General features: G+C 48.6%; 1 pseudogene; it reads right to left on the bottom strand.

Moving 5' to 3' along the window:
* Window positions 1-647: 647 nt before the first annotated feature.
* Window positions 648-23725, bottom strand: part of LOC137504790 (trace amine-associated receptor 4-like) — a 67587-nt pseudogene continuing 44509 nt past the window's right edge.

Raw genomic sequence — 23725 nt, 5'->3', positions numbered from 1 at the left:
AGTGCTGTATCCTTTCTGCCCTCTGGTGATGGAAAACATCTCCGCCACTTTGTGCCTATACCGAGGGTCTAGTAGCGTGGCCACCCAGTACAGCTCATTCCCCTTGAGTTTTTTTATACGGGGGTCCCTCAACAGGCTGGACAGCATGAAAGTCGCCATCTGCACAAAGTTGGATGCAGACATACTATCCATCTCCTCTTGCTCTTCCTTAGTGATGTCAGCTAAGTTCTCCTCCTCCCCCAGCCACAAACAATACCACGGGAAAGTTGAGCAGCACAAACCCCCTGCGACACCTGCTGCGGTTGTTCTTCCGCCTCATCCTCCTCCTCCAAAACAACACCTTCCTCATCATCTGACTCCTCTTCCCCAAACAACTTATCCTCCTCCTCCCCCCTTTGTGCTGCCGCAGGTGTTGAGGAATCATCTGCTTCTGCTGAGAATTGATCCCACAACTCTTCCTCCCATTCCTGTTCCTGTTCACGCTCCTCCACAGCTTGATCCACCACGCTACGCACGGCACGCTCCAGGAAGAAGGCATACGGGATCAAGTCACTGATAGCGCCTTCACTGCGACTCACCAGGTTGGTCACCTCCTCAAACGGCCGCATGAGCCTGCAGGAATTTAGCATCAGTGTCCAGTATTTCGGCTAGAACATCCCCATCTCTCCAGACTGTGTCCTTTGACTGTAGTTGTAGAGATACTGTTTGACGGCTTTCTCCTGTTGTAGCAGGCAGTCGAACATCAGGTGGGTCGAATTCCAGCGAGTCGGGCTATCGCAAATCAAGTGTCTCACCAGCAAGTTGTTTCTCCTCTGAATATCGGCAAAGCATGCCATGGCCGTGTAAGACCGCCTGACATGCCCACACACCTTTCTGGACTGCTGTAGGACGTCCTGTAAGCCTGAGTACTTAGACAAAAATCTCTGAATTATGAGATTGAGCACATGTGCCATGCAGGGTACGTGTGTCAACTTCCCAAATTCAAAGCCGAAATGAGATTGCTACCATTGTCACTCACCACCTTGACAATCTCCAGTTGGTGCGGGGTCAGCCACTGATCCACCTGTTTGTTTAGAGCAGCCTGGAGAGCTGCTCCAGTGTGACTCTCCGCTTTGAGCAAGACATGTCTAAGATGGCGTGACACCGTCGTACCTGGCATGCAGCATAGGCCCTGGGGAGCTGGGGCTGTGTAGCTGGAGAGGAGATCGCAACACCAGTAGAGTTGAACTGCCACTCAGCCAAGGAGGAGGAGGAGGATGACAGCAAAGAGGATGTAGCAGGAGGAGAGGAGGTGGCAGCAGGCCTGCCTGCAAGCCGTGGTGATGTCACAAGTAGGTCTGCTGACTGCTGCACAGCTACGTACTCCCTGCTTGTCAGCGGTCACCAGGTTGACCCATTGGGCTGTGTAAGTAATGCACCTGCCCTGACTGTGCTTGGCAGACCAGGCATCCGTGGTCAGGTGGACCCTTGACCCAACGCTGTGTGCCAGAGATGATACCACTTGCCTCTCAACTTCATGGTACTGTTTGGGTATCGCCTTTTTAGAGAAATAATTGCGGCCTGGTATCTTCCACTGCGGTGTCCCAATGGCCAAAAATTTATGGAAGGCCTCAGAGTCCACCAGCTGGTGTAGTAACTGCTGGCGAGCTAACAGTTCAGCCAAGCCAGCTGTCAGACGCCGGGCAAGGGGGTGACTGGCAGAAATTGCCTTCTTCCGCTCAAAGATTTCCTTCACGGACAACTGGCTGCTGTGGGCAGAGCAGCAGGAACCGCTTAAAGGAAAGGTTCAGGGAGGGTGGGTAAAAAATAAAAATCAAATTCCACTTACCTGGGGCTTCCTCCAGCCCCAGTTCTGCGCCTGCGCAGTAGAGCCCGGAGGACGTCCGATGACGTCAGAGCGCCGGCGTGGGACGCAGAAGTTCCGGGCCTTGGAGCGCAGAAGAGCCCGACCTGGCAGCCGGCCTGGCCAGGTCGGGTCGGCCACCGGAGACCACCGGGAGCCTGCGGAGCGGCGGCGAGGGCACCTCCTGCCTGCCACGGGCTGGAGGAAGCCCCAGGTAAGTGGAATTTGATTTTTATTTTTTACCCACCCTCCCTGAACCTTCCCTTTTAAGGTGAGAGGCGGAGTGGAGGAGGGTGGCTGTGAAGGTGCAAGGGAGAAAGTGGCTGAAGATGCTGCACCTGAAGGAGGAAGAGTAGAAGGAGGGTAGCCTTTCTTTTGTGTGCTGCTTTTGCTCAGGTGCTCTTCCCATTGCAGTTTGTGTCTTTTCTGCATGTGCCTTCGTAAGGCAGTTGTCCGTACGTGGGTGTTGGCCTTTACATGGCTCAAATTTTGGAGGCAGAGAGAACAGATGGCATTGCTCTAATCTAAGGCAGACACAATAAAAAATGTCCAAACCGCTGAGCCCCCTGGTAGGGTGATGGCACTATGGTGGCATCAGCAGCTGACGTTGAAGGGCATGTTGGCTGGCTGTCCATAGGTGGCGATACATGGCACCAAACACTGCCACCAGCTTTTTCTGATGACGAGCTCCCCCTGCTTCTTTCAGGAACTCGTCTCCTCCTACTCCTCTCTGACTCCCCCTCTGAACTGTCCCCTTGGTCATCTTGTCTCTTAGGATCCCACGTGACATCCGTATCATCATCATAATAATAATAATCATCCTGCCCAGCTTCGCTTCAGACACCTCATAAACTGCACCAACAGCAGGTACTGCATCATGCTCCTCCTCGCACGTTACGTCCATAGTGTCCCCTAACTTAGACATATGAGGTGGTGTAACTTGCTTAGCGCCTTCACCTTGTTGTAACAGTAGTTGCTGTGAATAAGTTAATTCCCCACCAAATAACTCCTGCGAAGTGTCAAATGAAGTGGATGTGGTACTTGTAGTAGCGCTGGTGGCTGCAGAAGATGAGGTGTTCTGTGTTAAATAGGCAACCACGTCCTGACAATCTTGGGAGTTGATGGGATGTGCCTTCTTCTGAGCACTGTACTTTGGTCCAGGGCCACACAAAATCACATCAGCATGACCTCGAACAGACCTGCCGGGTGGCCTTCCTCTGGGTCTGCCTCTGCCTCTTCCTGTTTTGTCCATATCGGGGGGGATAAAGTGAAAGGTATGCAGTGACTTGACTAATACAATATGCAGTCACACAGGTGCAGTTAGCAGGTATGCACGGAGTGGTATATCACACTGCGTGCGCTCACGTGGGTAGGTGGGTGCACTGAACAACAGGTAGGTATATGCAGTGATGGGTATTACAAATGTGCACCTGTCACACACAGGTACCGTGAACTGGTACAGTGACTCATGGTATTAAATATCACACTGCATGCACTCACGTGGGTAGGTGGGTGCACTGAACAACAGGCAGGTATATGCAGTGATGGGTATTACAAATGTGCACCTGTCACACACATGTACCGTGAACAGGTAAGTGACTGGTGGTATTAAATATTATACTGCGTGCACTCACGTGGGTAGGTGGGTGCACTGAACAACAGGTAGGTATATGCAGTGATGGGTATTACAAATGTGCACCTGTCATACACACGTACCGTGAACAGATACAGTGACTGGTGGTATTAAATATCACACTGTGTGCGCTCACGTGGGTAGGTGGGTGCACTGAACAACAGGTAGGTAGCTATATGCAGTGCTGCTGGGTATTAAAAATGTGCACCTGTCTCTCACACACACACACACGTACCGTGAACAGGTGCAATGACTGGTGGTATTAACAATGCATGCGCTCATGTAGGTAGGTAGGTAGGTGGACTAAACAGTGAACAGGTGCAGTGATTGGGATTACAAATGTGCAGCTGCCTGTCACACACAGAGGTAGTCACTGAATGTGCTGGGCCTGGCAGTGGCACAGTATGGAATTGAGGAGCCAAAGGCCAGCTGTGACTGACTGACAGGGCTGTATATGATGCAAGTGGGCCACAAAACAAAAAAATATAGGTCTCAAGAACAAGATTAGCTCTCAAAAGAGCTGTTGAGGGGTGCTTTTTTTTTAGCAATAAGTATCAGCAGGGAGCAAGATAACAAGCCTACAAGAGCCTAACTAAGTTTTCCCTATAGCTCTCTCTGCTGCAGCAGCAGCAGCTCTCCCTTCTCTAATTACTGCAGGCACACGAGTGAGTCCAATGCCTGACGCTGCCTGCATTTTATAAGGGAGGAGGGCCTCCAGGAGGGAGTGTAGCCTGATTGGCTACAATGTGCCTGCTGACTGTGATGTAGAGAGTCAAAGTTGACCCCAATCATGTACTATGGGGGCAAATCGAACTTCCGGAAAAGTTTGCGGTTCTCCGCGGCCACGAACCCTGGAAGTTCGCCTGAAACAGTTCGCCCGTGAACCGTTCGGGCCATCTCTATTTCACAGCTGCCAGAAGGAGAATGGAGAGGGTGTCAGAGGATGCTGAGTAAACTGCCGGACTATTGTGGGCTGGAAAATACCCCATGTAAGTTAAAATACAAGTTAAGTACAGGTGTGCTTTAAGCCAGGGCTTTTCAACCCTGTCCTCAGGTACCACCAACAGTGCATGTTTTGTGGAAATCCACAGAGGTAGTTAATCAGCTCTGCTGAGACACTGATTACCTCACCTGTGAATGTTTGTGGTTTTCTGCAAAACATGCACTGTTGGTGGTACTGGAGAACAGGGGTTGAAAAGCCCTGCTTTAAGCTTTCTTTTGCTAGAGTCTTTAGGCTAGTTAAGCATTTGGTTACCTAAGACTCGTCACCTATGGGATCCAGACCCAATCCATGCAGGCAACAGTTGTGTATGAGGAATAAGGTGTAGACTTATACAATAAACTTTATTTAGATAATGCCTTTCAAGTTCTGATCTTGCCCTCTTTTGTAGATAAACATGTTATATTCTAGTACCTCCAATGAATATTTCACAGTCTGGTTTAAACAGGCAAATAAAGTTGAGACTTGGACTAATTACATCAAACTTAGGTAAAGTCCATTTTGTTATATTTTTGTGTCAGTCAAGTTAAAGCTGGCCATAAACCATACAATCTTGATTGAACAATCGTACCACTTCTATGCAGTATGAGGCTTTACAAAACAATCTGATCAAAGTATTTGTAATCTGTTTGGCATTGTATTACATAGTCATGGTAAGATTGCATAGTCAAGATTATATGGTGTATGGCCACCCTAAGCATCTGTGTGTGCTTGGTAAAAAATCTACAAATTCAACAATTTTCCCATGCTGATGAAATTGCATAATTTTGCATACAGTTCTTTAAGTCAAGCAGTTGAACTTTATTGTATTATTATAATTATCTACATTCATCATTCGGATGAAACATTGGAAACCTTAAAGTGATTACTAACTACTGAAATAGCAAAGAGTAAAATAACTTTGTCTCAACTTACATGAACCCAGTGAACACACAAAACTCCAATAAACCATAGATAGTGTTTTTTTTCCTGTAAACAGTAGAATCTCGTTATAGTAGACTCAGATATTTTAAACCTCTGGCTTTAGTAAAATCAGTCCTGAGGTCCTAGCAACTTGGTATGAATATACAGTGTATGACCAATTCTGATTGATTAAACTTCTGATATAGTAAACTACTTTTCTTGGTCTCTTGGAGTTTACTATAAAGTGATTCTACTGTATTGAACTCTTGTGTCTAATTAGATATGTTCATCTCCCTAGGCCCAGGCAAGAGGTAGAGTTGGAGAGGAAGAGGTGGGAAGAAGTGGTAGCAGAGTAGAGTTTCAAGCGGGCAAGAGACACACACACACCACACACACACCACACACACACACACACACACACACACACACACACACACACACACACACACACACACACACACACACACACACACACACACACACACACACACACACACACACACACACACACACACACACGTCAGAGAACTCCTCACACACACCAGAGATGGGTTAAGATATAATAGGGCCATAGGCAAGGTAGTAGATTTGGGCCTCTCTTGTGGTCTTTTTGGTAAGCTGAAGTGAAGAAAGGTGGCAGGTAGGCCTCTTGACACCCACTAGGCCCCAGGAACCTGCCTTGGTTGCCTAGTGGATGACCCTGCTCTGACACACACACACACACACACACATTTATCTGCAAATCGTTGGGCTCCTTAGAGAAACTTTGGCGATAGGGATCATTAATTGTAGCTACTTTGGAACTCTTTTTTCCTTAAACAAGTGTGGCCACCGGGAGACACTTTCCATGTTACCACATAGCCATGCCTCAAAATAAATCCATTTACCCCCAGTATAGCAATGTCTAATGCCCCCAATAATTCCCTGTCCCCCACAGTAGTCACAAGTACTTGCAAGCAGTACACTGTCCTCCACCTATAGTGCCTACTCCAATAGTCCCATCATCTGCACACAGTGCTACCTCTCCACTGGGTGGCATAGGGCAGTATGGGAGAATTTTATATTTATCTGTTACAGTAGGAGCTCAGTCCCTCTCCTTCCATCTTCTTCAGTCTTTATGCAGTCCTCCTTTTCTCATGTCTTCATTCTTCTTCTGTGATTCTTTGTTGTGACAGTGAGAGGAAATATGGCCAGAGAGTGAAGCAGACAAGGGAAGAGAGGTACTGTAGACCATGCCATGCTATGCCACGTAGAAATAAAACACCACATTCTTCCCTGTACCACTCTGTATGGCTCTGTGTGTTGGAAGCAGGAAATCTGGGTGCATAAGGCAAGCGGACAAAAAGGGTGCCGCCATTCACTCCCATAACAAATATCGTTTGACGGGCGCCAAACAGGAAAAAAGGGTGCCCGGAGATGATTAATATTTTTAAATAGCGCCCGGAGATTGTTAACGTTTTCAAACTGCGCTTGTGATGATTTAAGTTTACAAAATGCGCCCGTGACGAATCACGTTTTCAAATATACTAAACATATGTATCGTATTTAACTAAACCGTTATATAAAATGTTATCACTTATTGTTTGTAAAACATTATTATCCACATAATAAAGCGATCAGTAAGTAAATTGTAATATATTTTTTACTGTCACTATTTGAAATACATTATTATCCACTCAATAAAGCGATCACTAAGGGGGGTCTTAGAGTTAGGCACCCCAGGGGGATTTAGGGTTAGGCACCACCAGGGGAGATTTAGGGTTAGGCACCACCAGGGGAGGTTTAACCACTTGAGGACCTAGGGCTTTCTACCCCTTAAAGGACTTACGAGGCCAAAATGTCTAAAAAAAGCAAAGTACCTGTAAGCTGTTTAAATGCACGGAGGACGCCGTCCGCGCCCTCCGTGCAGTTCCGCCGGGTCCCCTTCCTGAGATCGCCCCCCGCGCCGACCCCGACCCCCCAGGCCGGGTCGGGCTCTCGTGCCGCTCTCAATATGGCCGCTTCCATTGGCCGCGGCTGCGCAGTCCGCCTGGCCGCGAGTGCGGCTGCGCAGCTCTACGGCCAACCCCCCGAACCACGCACTGTAGCGTGGATCGGAGGGGTTGGCCGTAGAGCTGCGCAGCCGCACTCGCGGCCATGCGGACTGCGCAGCCGCGGCCAATGGAAGCGGCCATATTGAGAGCGGCACGAGAGCCCGACCCGGCCTGGGGGGTCGGGGTCGGCGCGGGGGGCGATCTCAGGAAGGGGACCCGGCGGAACTGCACGGAGGGCGCGGACGGCGTCCTCCGTGCATTTAAACAGCTTACAGGTACTTTGCTTTTTTAGACATTTTGGCCTCGTAAGTCCTTTAAGGACCGGCCACTTTTTTTCCATTCAGACCACTGCAGCTTTCACGGTTTATTGCTCGCTCATACAACCTACCACCTAAATGAATTTTGGCTCCTTTTCTTGTCACTAATAAAGCTTTCTTTTGGTGCTATTTGATTGCTCCTGCGATTTTTACTTTTTATTATATTCATCAAAAAAGACATGAATTTTGGCAAAAAAATGATTTTTTTAACTTTCTGTGCTGACATTTTTCAAATAAAGTAAAATTTCTGTATACATGCAGCGCGAAAAATGTGGACAAACATGTTTTTGATTAAAAAAAAACCCATTCAGTGTATATTTATTGGTTTGGGTAAAAGTTATAGCGTTTACAAACTATGGTGCAAAAAGTGAATTTTCCCATTTTCAAGCATCTCTGACTTTTCTGACCCCCTGTCATGTTTCATGAGGGGCTAGAATTCCAGGATAGTATAAATACCCCCCAAATGACCCCATTTTGGAAAGAAGACATCCCAAAGTATTCACTTATTTTTTGTCACAAGTAAGCGGAAAATGACACTTTGTGAGGAAAAAAAAAAAGTTTCCATTTCTTCTAACTTGCGACAAAAAAAAATTAAATCTGCCACGGACTCACCATGCCCCTCTCTGAATACCTTGAAGGGTCTACTTTCCAAAATGGGGTCATTTGTGGGGTGTGTTTACTGTCCTGACATTTTGGGGGGTGCTAAATTGTAAGCACCCCTGTAAAGCCTAAAGGTGCTCATTGGACTTTGGACCCCTTAGCGCAGTTAGGCTGCAAAAAAGTGCCACACATGTGGTATTGACGTACTCAGGAGAAGTAGTATAATGTGTTTTGGGGTGTATTTTTACACATACCCATGCTGGGTGGGAGAAATATCTCTGTAAATGACAATTTGTTAATTTTTTTTACACACAATTGTCCATTTACAGAGATATTTCTCCCACTCAGCATGGGTATGTGTAAAAATACACCACAAAACACATTATACTACTTCTCCTGAGTACGGCGATACCACATGTGTGGCACTTTTTTGCACCATAACTGCGCTAAAGGGCCCAAAGTCCAATGAGTACCTTTAGGATTTCACAGGTCATTTTGAGAAATTTCGTTTCAAGACTACTCCTCACGGTTTAGGGCCCCTAAAATGCCAGGGCAGTATAGGAACCCCACAAATGACCCCATTTTAGAAAGAAGACACCCCAAGGTATTCCGTTAGGAGTATGGTGAGTTCATAGAAGTTTTTATTTTTTTGTCACAAGTTAGCGGAAATTGATTTTAATAGTTTTTTTTCACAAAGTGTCATTTTCCGCTAACTTGTGACAAAAAATAAAATCTTCTATGAACTCACCATACTCCGTACGGAATACCTTTGGGTGTCTTCTTTCTAGAATGGGGTCATTTGTGGGGTTCCTATACTGCCCTGGCATTTTAGGGGCCCTAAACCGTGAGGAGTAGTCTTGAAACCAAATGTCGCAAAATGACCTGTGAAATCCTAAAGGTACTCATTGGACTTTGGGCCCCTTAGCGTACTTAGGGTGTAAAAAAGTGCCACACATGTGGTACCGCCGTACTCAGGAGAAGTAGTATAACGCGTTTTGGGGTGTGTTTTTACACATACCCATGCTAAGTGGGAGAAATATCTCTGTAAATGACAATTGTTTGATTTTTTTACACACAATTGTCCATTTACATAGAAATTTCTCCCACCCAGCATGGGTATGTGTAAAAATACACCCCAAAACACATTATACTACTTTTCCTGAGTACGGCGGTACCACATGTGTGACACTTTTTTGCAGCCTAGGTGCGCTAAGGGGCCCAACGTCCTATTCACAGGTCATTTTGAAGCATTTGTTTTCTAGACTACTCCTCGCGGTTTAGGGCCCCTAAAATGCCAGGGCGGTATAGGAACCCCACAAGTGACCCCATTTTAGAAAGAAGACACCCCAAGGTATTCCGTTAGGTGTATGGCGAGTTCATAGAAGATTTTATTTTTTGTCACAAGTTAGTGAAAAATGACACTTTGTGAAAAAAAACCAATAAAAATTAATTTCCGCTAACTTTTGACAAAAAATAAAATCTTCTATGAACTCGTCATACACCTAACAGAATACCTTGGGGTGTCTTTTTTTCTAAAATGGGGTCACTTGTGGGGTTCCTATACCGCCCTGGCATTTTACAGGCCCAAAACCGTGAGTAGTCTGGAAACCAAATGTCTCAAAATGACTGTTCAGGGGTATAAGTATCTGCAAATTTTGATGACAGGTGGTCTATGAGGGGCCGAATTTTGTGGAACCGGTCATAAGCAGGGTGGCCTTTTAGATGACAGGTTGTATTGGGCCTGATCTGATGGATAGGAGTGCTAGGGGGGTGACAGGAGGTGATTGATGGGTGTCTCAGGGGGTGGTTAGAGGGGAAAATAGATGCAATCAATGCACTGGGGAGGTGATCGGAAGGGGGTCTGAGGGGGATCTGAGGGTTTGGCCGAGTGATCAGGAGCCCACACGGGGCAAATTGGGGCCTGATCTGATGGGTAGGTGTGCTAGGGGGTGACAGGAGGTGATTGATGGGTGTCTCAAGGTGTGATTAGAGGGGGGAATAGATGCAAGCAATGCACTGGCGAGGTAATCAGGGCTGGGGTCTGAGGGCATTCTGAGGGTGTGGGCGGGTGATTGAGTGCCCTAGGGGCAGATAGGGGTCTAATCTGATAGGTAGCAGTGACAGGGGGTGATTGATGGGTAATTAGTGGGTGTTTAGGGTACAGAATAGATGGAAACACTGCGCTTGGGTGGTGATCTGATGTCGGATCTGCGGGCGATCTATTGGTGTGGGTGGGTGATCAGTTTGCCCGCAAGGGGCAGGTTAGGGGCTGATTGATGGGTGGCAGTGACAGCGGGTGATTGATGGGTGGCAGTGACAGGGGGTGATTGATGGGTGGCAGTGACAGGGGGTGATTGATGGGTGATTGATAGGTGATTGACAGGTAATCAGTGGGTTATTACAGGGGAGAACAGATGTAAATATTGCACTGGCGAATTGATAAGGGGGGGTCTGAGAGCAATCTGAGCGTGTAGGCGGGCGACTGGGTGCCCGCAAGGGGCAGATTAGGGTCTGATCTGATGGGTAACAGTGACAGGTGGTGATAGGGGGTGATTGATGGGTAATTAGTGGGTGTTTAGAGGAGAGAATAGATGGAAACACTGCGCTTGGGTGGTGATCTGATGTCGGATCTGCGGGCGATCTATTGGTGTGGGTGGGTGATCAGTTTGCCCGCAAGGGGCAGGTTAGGGGCTGATTGTTGGGTGGCAGTGACAGGGGGTGATTGATGGGTGATAGGTGATTGGCAGGTGATTGACAGGTGATCAGTGGGTTATTACAGGGAAGGACAGATGTAAATATTGCACTGGCGAATTGATAAGGGGGGGTCTGAGGGCAATCTGAGCGTGTAGGCGGGTGATTGGGTGCCCGCAAGGGGCAGATTAGGGTCTGATCTGATAGGTAACAGTGACAGGTGGTGATAGGGAGTGATTGACGGGTGATTGATGGGTAATTAGTGGGTGTTTAGAGGAGAGAATAGATGTAAACGCTGCGCTTGGGTGGTGATCTGATGTCGGATCTGCGGGCGATCTATTGGTGTGGGTGGGTGATCAGATTGCCCGCAAGGGGCAGGTTAGGGGCTGATTGTTGGGTGGCAGTGACAGGGGGTGATTGATGGGTGATAGGTGATTGGCAGGTGATTGACAGGTGATCAGTGGGTTATTACAGGGAAGGACAGATGTAATTAATGCACTGGCGAATTGATAAGGGGGGGGGGGGTCTGAGGGCAATCTGAGCGTGTGGGCGGGTGACTGGGTGCCCGCAAGGGGCAGATTAGGGTCTAATCTGATAGGTAACAGTGACAGGTGGTGATAGGGGGTGATTGATGGGTGATTGATGGGTAATTAGTGGGTGTTTAGAGAAGATAACAGATGTAAACGATACATTTGGGAGGTAATCTGACGGCGTGTTTGCGGGCGATCTAATGGTGTGGGTGGGTGATCAGATTGCCCGCAAGGGGCAGGTTAGGGGCTGATTGATGGGTGGCAGTGACAGGGGGTGACAGGGGGTGATTGATGGGTGATAGGTGATTGGCAGGTGATTGACAGGTGATCAGTGGGTTATTACAGGGAAGAACAGATGTAATTAATGCACTGGTGAATTGATAAGGGGGGGGGGGGGGGGTCAGAGGGCAATCTGAGCGTGTGGGCGGGTGATTGGGTGCCCGCAAGGGGCAGATTAGGGTCTGATCTGATAGGTAAAAGTGACAGGTGGTGATAGGGGGTGATTGATGGGTGATTGATGGGTAATTAGTGGGTGTTTAGAGGAGAGAATAGATGTAAACAATGGATTTGGGAGGTGATCTGATGTCGGATCTGCGGGCGATCTATTGGTGTGGGGGGGTGATCAGATTGCCCACAAGGGGCAGGTTAGGGGCTGATTGATGGGTGGCAGTGACAGGGGGTGATTGACGGGTGATTGACGGGTGATTGACAGGTGATGGACAGGTGATTGACAGGTGATCAGGGGGGATAGATGCATACAGTACATGGGGGGGGTCTGGGGGGGGGGGTCTGGGGAGAATCTGAGGGGTGGGGGGGTGATCAGGAGGGAGCGGGGCGCAGGGGGGGATAAAAAAAAAATAGCGTTGACAGATAGTGACAGGGAGTGATTGATGGGTGATTAGGGGGGGTGATTGGGTGCAAACAGGGGTCTGGGGGGTGGGCAGGGGGGGTCTGATGGGTGCTGTGGGCGATCTGGGGCAGGGGGGGGGGAATCAGTGTGCTTGGTGCAGACTAGGGTGGCTGCAGCCTGCCCTGGTGGTCCCTCAGACATTGGGACCACCAGGGCAGGAGGCAGCCTGTATAATACACTTTGTAAACATTACAAAGTGTATTATACACTTTGTATGCGGCGATCGTCGGGTTAACATCCCGCCGGCGCTTCCGTATGGCCGGCGGGATGTTGCGGCGGGTGAGCAGCGCCAGGCGGAGGCGGAGGATCGCGTCACGGATGACGCGATCGCTCCGCCCATGCCCATACAAGGACCGCCGCCAATTGTCAATACGGCGGTCCTTGCGGCGTCCACTTCCCGGCCGCCAATTGTATATACGGTGGTCGGGAAGTGGTTAAGGTTAGGCACCACCAGGGGGGGGGGGGGGGGGGTTGGGGTTAGGCACCACCAGGGGGGTCTTAGGGTTAGGCACCACCAGGGGGGGAATCTAAGGGTTAAGGATAGGTAAAGGGAGGGTTCTGTGTGAGAGTAGGGTTAGGTTTAGTTGTAGTAAAAAGTTAGTAATATTTACTAATGTTATACTACAGCTATTACGAAAGTACTTATATTTTTTTCATTGTTATAAACAGTGTTTTCAGATTTTATTACATGAAGAAACGATAAATTAAGTTTATACACAATATTATACAATTATAACGATTATATGTATCCATTATACATTATCATTTTTTTTAACAAATGTAATTATAAGTTTCACTTTCAAAACAGGGAAAATGATCTTATTCACAATTTGCGATTTCATGGACATTATTAACCCATTCGCGTTCCGTCATTTTCACTTGAGAAATGTTCACCTCCCATTCATTAGCCTATAACTTTATCACTACTTATCACAATGAACTGATCTATATCTTGTTTTTTCCGCCACCAATTAGGCTTTCTTTGGGGGGTACATTTTGCTAAGAGCCACTTTACTGTAAAGGCATTTTAACAGGAAGAATAAGAAAAAAAAACGGAAAAAATGTATTATTTCTCAGTTTTCAGCCATTATAGTTTTAAAATAATACATGCCTCCATAACAGTGGCGTACCTAGGGTATTTGGCACCCGGTGCTGATCATCCACAGTCACCCCCCCCCCCGTACTTGGGGCTACGTTGCGCGCAAAATGTGTGTGGTCATAGACCAAAATGTGGGTGTGGTCACGGGTGGAGACAAGTTTACATGAACTTAGCAATGGTGGGACATTAGATTTGGACAGTGGTGGCGAAAAGTCACTTATCTATCGCAAAGTGCCAACAGCAATTTAAACTAAATACAAACATTTGAACTCATACATGAACATTATGGAAAATCCAAATTGAAAATAAACTGTAAAGATAAACAATTTCACCCATCCTACTCCTGAAAAATGAATTATTTTTATTTAGAACCCCCCAGTTTTATTTTCTGTTTTAAAAAGCTAAAAAAAAGTAGGTTTAATGCTATTGTCTCATATGATGATGATTCAGCTTTTCCCATAGTCTCGCAGTTAGCAATCTTGAGGCCCCTAACAAGTCAAATTCAGCAATCATGAGGCCACCAACAAGACAAATCCAGTAACCATGAGGCCCCCAACCAGACAAATCCAGTAACCATGAGGCCCCCAACAAGACAAATTCAGCAGTCATGAGGCCACCAACAAGACAAATCCAGTAACCATGAGGCCCCCAACAAGACAAATTCAGCAGTCATGAGGCCACCAACAAGACAAATCCAGTAACCATGAGGCCCTCAACAAGACAAATTCAGCAATCATGAGGCCCCCAACAAGACAAATTCAGCAGTCATGAGGCACATAAATAGACAGCATTTCACATAAATGGGCAGAATGCCCCCTTAATATGGTAGACACCTCTTACCTGGCTTCTGAATTCTCCTCTACTGGCTGCTGTGCCTGGCTGGCAATACTATTTTTGTCTGGATTGGCGATGATGTGTGAGCTGAAAGGCCTGACAGTGATGCTGTGGCCTGACTGGCGGTGATGCTGTGGCTGGGCTGGCTGGCGGTGATGCTGTGGCCTGGCTGGCGGTGATGCTGTGGCCTGGCTGGTGGTGATGCTGTGACTGGGCTGGCTGGCGGTGATGCTGTGGCTGGGCTGGCTGGCGGTGATGCTGTGGCTGGGCTGGCTGGTTGAAGTAAATGCTAGCCTGACTGGTGGTGATGCTGTGGCCTTTTTGCCAGTTATTCTGGGAAGGTTGGCTGTTGGTTATGTTGGGCTGGCTGGCCTAGATAGTTTAGGTAGTGAGAGGTGCCACCTAGTTTAGGTAGTGCCAGGAGCCCTCCAGTTTAGGTAGTGACAGGAGCCCCCCAGTTTAGGTAGTTACAGGAGCCCCCCAGCTCAATTAGTGACTGGAGCCCCCCAGTTCAGTTAGTGACAGGTACCCCCCAGTTTAGGTAGTGACAGGAGCCCCCAGTGTATGTAGTGACAGGTGCCCCCCCAGTTTAGGTAGTGACAGGTGCCCCCCAGTTCAGGTAGTCACAGGAGCTCCCAGTTCAGTTAGTGACTAGCGACCCCCAGGTTAGATAGTGACAGGGACCCCCAGTTTAGATAGTGACAGGGACCCCCAGTTTAGATAGTGACAGGGACCCCCAGGTTAGATAGTGACAGGGACCCCCCAGGTTAGATAGTGACAGGTGCCCCCCAGGTTAGATAGCGACAGGTGCCCCCCAGGTTAGATAGCGACAGGGACCCCCGGTTAGATAGTGACCCCCAGGTTAGATAGTGACAGCGACCCCCCAGGTTAGATAGCGACAGGTGCCCCCCAGGTTAGATAGTGACAGGGACCCCCCAGGTTAGATAGTGACAGGGACCCCCCAGGTTAGATAGTGACAGCGACCCCCCAGGTTAGATAGTGACAGCGACCCCCCAGGTTAGATAGTGACAGCGAACCCCAGGTTAGATAGTGACAGCGACCCCCAGGTTAGATAGTGACAGCGACCCCCAGGTTAGATAGTGACAGCGACCCCCAGGTTAGATAGTGACAGCGACCCCCAGGTTAGATAGTGACAGCGACCCCCAGGTTAGATAGTGACAGCGACCCCCAGGTTAGATAGTGACAGCGACCCCCAGGTTAGATAGTGACAGCGACCCCCAGGTTAGATAGTGACAGGGACCCCCAGGTTAGATAGTGACAGGGACCCCCGGTTAGATAGTGACAGGGACTCCCTAGGTTAGATAGCGACAGGTGCCCCCCAGGTTAGATAGCGACAGGGACCCCCCAGGTTAGATAGTGACAGGGACCTCCGGTTAGATCGGGACCCCCAGGTTAGATAGCGACAGGTGCCCCCCAGGTTAGATAGTGACAGTGACCCTCAGGTTAGATAGTGACAGCGACCCCCAGGTTAGATAGTGACAGCGACCCCCAGGTTAGATAGTGACAGCGACCCCCAGGTTAGATAGTGACAGCGACCCCCAGGTTAGATAGTGACAGCGACCCCCAGGTTAGATAGTGACAGGGATCCCCCGGTTAGATAGTGACCCCCAGGTTAGATAGTGACAGCGACCCCCAGGTTAGATAGTGACAGCGACCCCCAGGTTAGATAGTGACAGCGACCCCCAGGTTAGATAGTGACAGCGACCCCCAGGTTAGATAGTGACAGCGACCCCCAGGTTAGATAGTGACAGGGACCCCCAGGTTAGATAGTGACAGGGACCCCCAGGTTAGATAGTGACAGGGACTCCCTAGGTTAGATAGCGACAGGTGCCCCCCAGGTTAGATAGCGACAGGGACCCCCCAGGTTAGATAGTGACAGGGACCTCCGGTTAGATCGGGACCCCCAGGTTAGATAGCGACAGGTGCCCCCCAGGTTAGATAGCGACAGGTGCCCCCCAGGTTAGATAGTGACAGCGACCCCCAGGTTAGATAGTGACAGCGACCCCCAGGTTAGATAGTGACAGCGACCCCCAGGTTAGATAGTGACAGCGACCCCCAGGTTAGATAGTGACAGCGACCCCCAGGTTAGATAGAGACAGCGACCCCCCAGGTTAGATAGTGACAGCGACCCCCAGGTTAGATAGTGACAGGGACCCCCGGTTAGATAGTGACCCCCAGGTTAGATAGTGACAGCGACCCCCAGGTTAGATAGTGACAGCGACCCCCAGGTTAGATAGTGACAGCGACCCCCAGGTTAGATAGTGACCCCAGGTTAGATAGCGACAGCGACCCCCCAGGTTAGATAGCGACAGCAACCCCCCAGGTTAGATAGCGACAGCAACCCCCCAGGTTAGATAGCGACAGCAACCCCCCAGGTTAGATAGCGACAGCAACCCCCCAGGTTAGATAGCGACAGCAACCCCCCAGGTTAGATAGCGACAGCGACCCCCCAGGTTAGATAGTGACAGCGACCCCCAGGTTAGATAGTGCCCCCCAGGTTAGATAGCGACAGCGACCCCCCAGGTTAGATAGTGACAGGGACCCCCCAGGTTAGACAGTGACTCCCCAGGTTAGATAGCGACAGCAACCCCCCAGGTTAGATAGCAACAGGGACCCCCCAGGTTAGATAGCGACGGGGACACCTCCGGGTTAGATAGCGACAGGGACCCCCCAGGTTAGATAGCGACAGCGACCCCCAGGTTAGATAGTGACAGCGACCCCCAGGTTAGATAGTGACAGCGACCCCCCAGGTTAGATAGTGACAGCGACCCCCAGGTTAGATAGTGACAGCGACCCCCAGGTTAGATAGTGACAGCGACCCCCCTGGTTAGATAGTGACAGCGACCCCCCTGGTTAGATAGTGACAGCGACCCCTGGTTAGATAGTGACAGCGACCTCAGGTTAATTAGTGACCCCCAGGTTAGATAGTGACAGCGACCCCCAGGTTAGATAGTGATAGCGACCCCCAGGTTAGATAGTGACAGCGACCCCCCAGGTTAGATAGTGACAGCGACCCCCAGGTTAGATAGTGACAGCGACCCCCAGGTTAGATAGTGACAGCGACCCCCCTGGTTAGATAGTGACAGCGACCCCTGGTTAGATAGTGACAGCGACCCCAGGTTAGATAGTGACCCCCAGGTTAGATAGTGACAGGGACCCCCCAGGTTAGATAGTGACAGGGACCCCCCAGGTTAGACAGTGACAGGTGCCCCCCAGGTTAGATAGCGACAGGTGCCCCCAGGTTAGATAGTGACAGGAACCTCCGGTTAGATAGTGACAGCGACCCCTGGTTAGATAGTGACCCCCAGGTTAGATAGTGACAGGGAGGGACCCCCCAGGTTAGACAGTGGCAGGGACCCCCCCCCCAGGTTAGATAGTGACCCCCAGGTTAGATAGCGACAGGGACCCCCCAGGTTAGATAGCGACAGGGACCCCCCAGGTTAGACAGCGACAGGGACCCCCCCTAGGTTAGACAGTGACCCCCAGGTTAGATAGTGACAGGGGCCCCAGGTTAGATAGCGACAGGTGCCCCCCAGGTTAGATAGTGACAGGGACCTCCGGTTAGATAGTGACAGCGACCCCTGGTTAGATAGTGACCCCCAGGTTAGATAGTGACAGGGAGGGACCCCCCAGGTTAGACAGTGACAGGGACCACCCCCCAGGTTAGATAGTGACCCCCAGGTTAGATAGCGACAGGGACCCCTCAGGTTAGATAGCGACAGGGACCCCCAGGTTAGACAGCGACAGGGACCCCCCACCAGGTTAGACAGTGACCCCCAGGATTCGATAGTGATAGGGGCCCCAGGTTAGATAGCGGCAGGGACCCCCGGTGCCCTTAACTCACCAGCAGCCCAACTTCAGACCTCAGTATCAGCCGGCGACCAGTTAGAGCAGGCGCACCGATCTCGGTGTACACCACGCTGTATATGCGGAAGTGATGTCACTTCCGCATAACAGTGCGGTGTCCGCTAGGTCCTAGCACCCGCATAGTGGTCGCCGGCTGGTCGGAGGTCTGAAGCTGGGCTGGGCTGCTCCTGCCTGGCAGCGCGGACGGCTGGGCGGGTGTCAGCGAGTATGGCGGAGGGGGGGGGGGTGTCAGAGGGGACGGCCGCGGGGGGGCAGCGGGCGGCGGCGGCGTGTAAAATTTTGCAACACAGGGCAGCGGCAGGGACGGCAACACAGGACTCCGGGTGTCACCCCCTACTGTGAAGACACCCGGTGCGGGCCGCCCCTGCCGCTCGACGGTAGGTACGCCACTGCTCCATAATTAAAACTCATGTATTGTATTTGCCCATATGTCCCGGTTATTACACCGTTAAAATTACGTCCCTATCACAATGTATGGCGACAATATTTTATTTGGAAATAAAGGTGCATTTTTCCGTTTTGCATCCATCACTATTTACAAGTTTAAAATAAAAAAAAATATAGAAATATTTCATTTTTACATTGATATTTAAAAAGTTTAGACCCTTAGGTAAATATTTACATGTTTTTTTTTTAATTGTAATGTTGTTTTTTTTATATTAAACATTTTATTTGGGTAGTTTTGGGAGGGTGGGAGGTAAACAGTAGTGTTATAATGTAAATGTGTGTTGATTTTCATTTTTTTTTACTGTTAGTTGTAGTATTACTTTTAGGCCACAAGATGGCGGCCATGAGTTTGTTTACATAACGTCACTCTAAGCGTAACACACGCTTAGAGCGACGCATGGGGGAGGAAACAGCCAGAAAAGGCGCAACTTCCGAGAGAAGCTGTCGCTTTTTCAGTGGGGGAGAGGAATCAGTGATCGGGCACCATAGCCCGATTCACTGATTGCCTGGCTAACGAGCCGGGAGCACGCGTGCACTCGCGCGATTGGCCGCGGGAGCGCGCGGTAGCGCGCATGGTTCCTGGACGTAGTTTCCACGTCCAGGAACCAAAATAGGTTAAAGGTTTTTTAATTTGTAAAACATTATTGTAAACAAAATATACCACAATATTTTTATAAACCCTATTACCGCTTATTGTTTACACCACACATCCTTTTTTCCCGACGCCCTTTTTGCATAGATGCCTGTGTGTTGGTGTTGCTAGTGCTGGCTACTGAGCAACAAATGGGGCTCTCTGTTCAGAGGGTAGGCTAGTGAGATATTGGTCCACCCACAGTGGCAGGGACTTCTCCACAGTCAGTCATGGTGGATCTATTGCTAAAATAGCACATAACGGATCAGCAGCAGTTTTCATCAGCTTCCATCCTCTACCTTCTGTAGCACTAAAGGATCAGATCCCTTATCTATGATTATATGCTTATACCTCAACTGCAGATTGCATCATGATCATGTCCATATCCTATATAATAAAACCCCTATGTCCCTGCCAGTGCCTCCTGTCTCTGTGTAGCGTTGTCCATGCTTTTTCTACTGTGCATGTGCGCAGCACGGACCCAGCCTCACAGAGACAGGAGGACGGGGCCAGAGAGCCGAGCGGGCGGCGTGTGAGCGGGCAGCCGGGTGTGTGGGGTGTGAGCGGGCGTCCAGATGTGCGGCGAGTGAGCGTGCTGCCTGTTGTGCGGCCGGTGCATGATTATGCGGCGGCGGGCGCGCGGGTGGCGGGCGCGCGCGCCCAGAAACGCAGGCCTAGAGCCCGTTTTTAAATGGGCTTAAGTCTACTAGTCTAATAATAATAATCATTGTAAAAAGTATACTTAATAAGAAAACGTATATATATAGATTTGTAAATGGTAATTAAATACTGTACTTTCTGAATATGTTGCCTTTATAGTGTTAATACAGCAGTGACACCTGCTGGTCGCTAGTTTTAGCATGTCATACGGTCGCTAGTATTAGCATGTGATACAGTGTTAGTACCAGTAAGCACACTATTTAAAGCATGTGATACCTTTTACTGGCTACCTAAATATATCTACAGATGAAATACTCTGGAATTGTTTAATTATCTTAAATCTATGATGCAGCATTGCCTGAAGAAGAGAAATAAATCTTCCCATGAGTTTACATCTGTAAATATATTTGGTTAGGGCTCTTTCACATCTGCGCAGATTTTCTGCATTTTGACCCAACGGCTAACGTTTGTGTTAACCAAGGTAAGATGAAAGTCCAAAGACTTTCATTTTACCTTTCACACCCGACGCTGCGTTTTTGTGCAGTGCGGTAAGACGCACCCAGGAGCTGTTTTTCGTCCGACGCACCCGGGAGCCGGAATTTTCCGTCGGGTTCAATTAATAGCTACCGCCGCTGATTGCGTTGCACTGCAGATACCCGACGACATGCAGCAGGCTATCAACGCGTGCAGGAGAATGGCTCCTGCACGCGTTGTCTGATGTGAAAGAGCCCTTATGAAATGAAAGGTAGTGCTTGCTACAGCTGTTCTTCTTTCTCCTGCCGGTTGATCCAGTCTTTCACAATTTTTTCTGAGAGGGAAAATGACTGCAGCCATATGGACAAGTCAAAAGAGCAGTATGCAAATCGCCATAAGCCATAGCAGGCAAGCAGACATTATTTATAGCTGCCTGTTTCAGTGAGCTATTACTTTTGACATTGTTTTGAGAAAGGTACAATTTATAATATATTTAAGTCAATGGTAGATATTCACTGATAGTAAAATCTGCTCAAAGACTAGTGAATTCATGTAAGGTCTTTGCCTGTTACAATATCAGTCATTTTCTTGCTGAATAACCATACTCATTATGTCACATGTGATGTCTTAGCTGGTCTGGAACTAGTCTGCACATAAGAATTTTGGAAATCTCCACTAGAAATGGTAGAAATAATCCCATTATTTACAATGCACTTTTCAAGTTGGTTTCTAACTAGATCAGAATTCCGGCTATTTGCATTGATGTTCACTTTACAAGTTAATTTCAATAACCTCAAAACCTGCTATCATATCTTAACCTCCCTGGCGGTAAGCCCGTGCTGAGCACGGGCTATGCCGCCGGGAGGCACCGATCAGGCCCCGCTGGGCCGATTTGCATAATTTTTTTTTGCTACACGCAGCTAGCAATTTTCTAGCTGCGTGTAGCATCCGATCGCCGCCGCTACCCGCCGATCCGCCGCTATTCCTTGCGCCGCGGCCGCCCCCCCCCCCAGACCCCGTGCGCTGCCTGGCCAATCAGAGCCAGGCAGCGCTGTGGGGTGGATGGGAGTCCCCTTTGACGTCACGACGTCGATGACGTCGGTGACGTCATCCCGCCCGTCGCCATGGCGACGGGGGAAGCTCTCCAGGAGATCCCGTTCGCCGGCGATCGGAGGGGCTGGGGGGATGCCGCTGAGCAGCGGCTATCATGTAGCGAGACTTTGTATCGCTACATGAAATTTTTTTTTTTTTTAAAAAACACTACTTTGCTCCCCCCTGGCAGATTTTTTTAAACCGCCAGGAGGGTTAAAGGGAACCTGAAGTAAGTAAAATTATTTAAAATAAACACATGACATAGTTGCAAATGAATATTACATACTAACCTCACCGTCAGTTCCTCTCAGAAGCTCACCATTTTCTTCTTACAGTGATCCCTTCCAGTTCTGACAATATTTTGTCAGAACTGAAAGATAACAGTTGCTGTCAGTTATATATCAGCAGCTGTCAGTTACAACTGAATGTGCAAGGTAATGTCCATGCTTCCCTATGACTCAAGTGGGTGATATTACAGTTTAACAGTGTGCTGACCAGGAAGCTGTTATGGGGTAATGGCCTTTTTCAAAATTCAGGATGTAAAATTCCATTGATCACAGTGGAGAAACAGGAGGAGGAGAGTAGAAAGAGATTGATGAGTAGACTACACAGGAGGTAAGTATGACCTGTGTATGGTTATTTTGACTTTTTATTTTCAGTTCAGGTTCTCTTTAATACAGGCCTCAAATCAATAATGCAAGTATGCTATATGATTAATTAGGATTGCAAACTACAACCCTGTTTACTGTTTAGAATTGATGCACAGTTGCAGCTTTAGTCACCCAAACTGGTCACACATGATCTTCCAGCTGGAAATTAGTGATCAAGTATGCTGGAAAAGGATTTCCTACCATAGCCTACTCCTGCTCATATGTTATTATACGGGGGAAGAAAGGATGACCTGCAGCGCATGATGGAGCAGCTTCTAATGTGTGGCGCTAGGATAAAAAAAAGGTGATCAGGGAGCAGCAGGGCATTGTATGTCGCTTAAGATTTGGCATGCTGGATCATCAGGCAATGTCTGGAGTGGGGGCACACACATGCTAGAGTCTCGCCTGATGTGTTTTTTACTGGTTGACTCCACCGAGTTTAAGGGCTGGTTCACACGGATGCTTGGCGGCGTTTACCGGCAAGCGTTCGGGACTCATCGGCTAAACGCTCCCATTTAAGTGAATGGGAGCATTTATCATAGCGCGGTTACCAGCAATTACCGCCGATTGCGCAAACATGGCGTTCCGAACATGATTTAAAGCCTCGTTTTGGCCGGCCCTAGAAGCCGCATGTAAAGTTCAGGATCAGCTATGCCGCTGCGGCTTCATGTCCCCTTGCGGGACAAGAAATGCCGACGCAACGGGAAGCCGACGATCGCCGTACAGCCACCACCAAACGAGACATCACAGGACGCCGCTGCTTCCCGGCCGCCCCAACGCCGCCTGCCATTCGTGTGAACCAGCCCTAACCTAGTGCGTGTACATAGCTTTTAACCTTCATTTACAGATAGATAGATAGATAGATAGATAGATAGATAGATAGATAGATAGATAGATAGATAGGATGTTACCAATAAACCAACCTAGTATCTAGTTAAACAAGCACAGACACACACACACACTTTTTTTTAAATAATTTTTTATTAAGTTTTAAAGAGAACAATGCAATGATATTCATAGTAATACAGAAATAATTATATGTATATTGCATATCAACAAGTGGCGGCATTATCTTAAGAGATATAAGTGATATAGAGTTTGTATGTTCTCTCCGTGTCTGCATGGGTTTCCTCCGGGCACTCCGGTTTCCTCCCACATTCTAAAAACATACGGATAAGTTAATTGGCTCCCCCTAAAATTGTCCCTAGACTACAATACTTACACTACATAATATAGACATATGGCAATGGTAGGGATTAGATTGTGAGCTCCTTTGAGGGACAGTTAGTGACAAGATATATATATACACTATACAGCGCTGCGTAATATGTCCGCTCTATATAAATACTAAATAATAATAATAATAATAATAGATATTTGTTGGGTGAGGTTATCTCTGTATACTATGGGCCAGTTCTTCCTCTCCGGGTTAAGAGTGGGTGGTTGAAAAAATCTTTTTTGGGAAACAAGTTCTCACCCTTAATAGGTAT

The sequence above is a fragment of the Hyperolius riggenbachi genome, chromosome 4 (assembly GCF_040937935.1).
Source record: "Hyperolius riggenbachi isolate aHypRig1 chromosome 4, aHypRig1.pri, whole genome shotgun sequence".
NCBI lineage: Eukaryota > Metazoa > Chordata > Amphibia > Anura > Hyperoliidae > Hyperolius > Hyperolius riggenbachi.
Note: the sequence above shows the minus strand (reverse complement) of the source record. Positions and strands in the feature narration are given on the sequence as shown.